This window comes from Cryptomeria japonica, unplaced genomic scaffold (assembly GCF_030272615.1).
Source record: "Cryptomeria japonica unplaced genomic scaffold, Sugi_1.0 HiC_scaffold_686, whole genome shotgun sequence".
Lineage (NCBI taxonomy): Eukaryota > Viridiplantae > Streptophyta > Pinopsida > Cupressales > Cupressaceae > Cryptomeria > Cryptomeria japonica.
The window spans coordinates 28,934-32,500 of NW_026729477.1; positions in this window are offsets into that span (position 1 = coordinate 28,934).

Consider the following 3,567-nt stretch of genomic DNA (forward strand, 5'->3'; position numbering starts at 1 on the left):
ATGCGGTGAGGCTCCTCGGCCGCCTTGGAACTATCTGTGTATCGGACGCGTCGCGGGATAAGGGGTTGTCACTGGTAGTCGCCCCAAGCGCGTCCGATGCTTGGACCATTCCGAGGCGGCCCTGAAGCCTCTTCCGTCTAGCCGTTGGGTCCTTCTCGCCGCATCCCTCGCCTCGCACCCCGATTGCTATGCGGTGAGGCTCCTCGGCCGCCTTGGAACTATCTGTGTATCGGACGCATCGCGGGATAAGGGGTTGTCACTGGTAGTCGCCCCAAGCGCGTCCGATGCTTGGACCATTCCGAGGCGGCCCTGAAGCCTCTTCCGTCTAGCCGTTGGGTCCTTCTCGCCGCATCCCTCGCCTCGCACCCCGATTGCTATGCGGTGAGGCTCCTCGGCCGCCTTGGAACTATCTGTGTATCGGACGCGTCGCGGGATAAGGGGTTGTCACTGGTAGTCGCCCCAAGCGCGTCCGATGCTTGGACCATTCCGAGGCGGCCCTGAAGCCTCTTCCGTCTAGCCGTTGGGTCCTTCTCGCCGCATCCCTCGCCTCGCACCCCGATTGCTATGCGGTGAGGCTCCTCGGCCGCCTTGGAACTATCTGTGTATCGGACGCGTCGCGGGATAAGGGGTTGTCACTGGTAGTCGCCCCAAGCGCGTCCGATGCTTGGACCATTCCGAGGCGGACCTGAAGCCTCTTCCGTCTAGCCGTTGGGTCCTTCTCGCCGCATCCCTCGCCTCGCACCCCGATTGCTATGCGGTGAGGCTCCTCGGCCGCCTTGGAACTATCTGTGTATCGGACGCGTCGCGGGATAAGGGGTTGTCACTGGTAGTCGCCCCAAGCGCGTCCGATGCTTGGACCATTCCGAGGCGGCCCTGAAGCCTCTTCCGTCTAGCCGTTGGGTCCTTCTTGCCGCATCCCTCGCCTCGCACCCCGATTGCTATGCGGTGAGGCTCCTCGGCCGCCTTGGAACTATCTGTGTATCGGACGCGTCGCGGGATAAGGGGTTGTCACTGGTAGTCGCCCCAAGCGCGTCCGATGCTTGGACCATTCCGAGGCGGCCCTGAAGCCTCTTCCGTCTAGCCGTTGGGTCCTTCTCGCCGCATCCCTCGCCTCGCACCCCGATTGCTATGCGGTGAGGCTCCTCGGCCGCCTTGGAACTATCTGTGTATCGGACGCGTCGCGGGATAAGGGGTTGTCACTGGTAGTCGCCCCAAGCGCGTCCGATGCTTGGACCATTCCGAGGCGGCCCTGAAGCCTCTTCCGTCTAGCCGTTGGGTCCTTCTCGCCGCATCCCTCGCCTCGCACCCCGATTGCTATGCGGTGAGGCTCCTCGGCCGCCTTGGAACTATCTGTGTATCGGACGCGTCGCGGGATAAGGGGTTGTCACTGGTAGTCGCCCCAAGCGCGTCCGATGCTTGGACCATTCCGAGGCGGCCCTGAAGCCTCTTCCGTCTAGCCGTTGGGTCCTTCTCGCCGCATCCCTCGCCTCGCACCCCGATTGCTATGCGGTGAGGCTCCTCGGCCGCCTTGGAACTATCTGTGTATCGGACGCGTCGCGGGATAAGGGGTTGTCACTGGTAGTCGCCCCAAGCGCGTCCGATGCTTGGACCATTCCGAGGCGGCCCTGAAGCCTCTTCCGTCTAGCCGTTGGGTCCTTCTCGCCGCATCCCTCGCCTCGCACCCCGATTGCTATGCGGTGAGGCTCCTCGGCCGCCTTGGAACTATCTGTGTATCGGACGCGTCGCGGGATAAGGGGTTGTCACTGGTAGTCGCCCCAAGCGCGTCCGATGCTTGGACCATTCCGAGGCGGACCTGAAGCCTCTTCCCTCTAGCCGTTGGGGCTTTCTCGCCGCATCCCTCGCCTCGCACCCCGATTGCTATTCGGTGAGGCTCCTCGGCCGCCTTGGAACTATCTGTGTATCGGACGCATCGCGGGATAAGGGGTTGGCAGTGGTAGTCGCCCCAAGCGCGTCCGATGCTTGGACCATTCCGAGGCGGCCCTGCAGCCTCTTCCGTCTAGCCGTTGGGGCCATCTCGCTGCATCCCCCACCTCGCACCACGATTGCTATGCGGTGAGGCTCCTTGGCCGCCTCGGAACTATCTGTGTATCGGACGCATCGCGGGATAAGGGGTTGTCACTGGTAGTCGCCCCAAGCGCGTCCGATGCTTGGACTATTCCGAGGCGGCCCTGCAGCCTCTTCCGTCTAGCCGTTGGGGCCATCTCGCCGCATCCCCCAGCTCCTCGGCCGCCTCGGAACTATCTGTGTATCGGACGCATCGCGGGATAAGGGGTTGGCAGTGGTAGTCGCCCCAAGCGCGTTCGATGCTTGGACTATTCCGAGGCGGCCCCGCAGCCTCTTCCGTCTACCCTTTGGGGCCATCTCGCCGCATCCCTCGCCTCGCACCCCGATTGCTATGCGGTGAGGCTCCTCGGCCGCCTGGGAACTATCTTCGTATCGGATGCATCGCGGGATAAGGGGTTGTCACTGGTAGTCGCCCCAAGCGCGTCCGATGCTTGGACTATTCCGAGGCGGCCCTGTGGCCTCTTCCGTCTAGCCGTTGGGGCCATCTCGCCGCATCCCTCACCTCGCACCCCCATTGCTATGCGGTGAGGCTCCTCGGCCGCCTTGGAACTGTCTTCGTATCGGAAGCATCGCGGGATAAGGGGTTGTCACTGGTAGTCGCCCCAAGCGCGTCCGATGCTTGGACTATTCCGAGGCGGCCCTGCAGCCTCTTCCGTCTAGCCGTTGGGGCCATCTCGCCGCATCCCCCACCTCGCACCCGGATTGCTATGCGGTGAGGCTCCTCGGACGCCTTGGAACTATCTTCGTATCGGACGCATCGCGGGATAAGGGGTTGTCACTGGTAGTCGCCCCAAGCGCGTCCGATGCTTGGACTATTCCGACGCGGCCCTGTGGCCTCTTCCGTCTAGCCGTTGGGGCCATCTCGCCGCATCCCCCACCTCGCACCCCGATTGCTATGCGGTGAGGCTCCTCGGCCGCCTTGGAACCATCTTCGTATCGGACGCATCGCGGGATGAGGGGTTGTCACTGGTAGTCGCCCCAAGCGCGTCCGATGCTTGGACCATTCCGAGGCGGCCCTGAAGCCTCTTCCGTCTAGCCGTTGGGGCCTTCCCGCCCCATCCCTCGCCTCGCACCCCCGATTGCTATGCGGTGAGGCTCCTCGGCCGCCTTGGAACCATCTGTGTATCGGACGCATCGCGGGATAAGGGGTTGGCACTGGTAGTCGCCCCAAGCGCGTCCGATGCTTGGAGCATTCCGAGGTGGCCCTGAAGCCTCTTCCGTCTAGCCGTTGGGGCCTTCCCGCCCCATCCCTCGCCTCGCACCCCGATTGATATGCGGTGAGGCTCCTCGGCCGCCTTGGAACTATCTGTGTATCGGACGCATCGCGGGATAAGGGGTTGGCACTGGTAGTCGTCCCAATCGCGTCCGATGCTTGGACCATTCCGAGGCGGCCCTGCAGCCTCTTCCGTTTAGCCGTCGGGGCCTTCCCGCCGCATCCCTCGCCTCGCATCCCGATTCCTATGCGGTGAGTCTTCTCGGCCG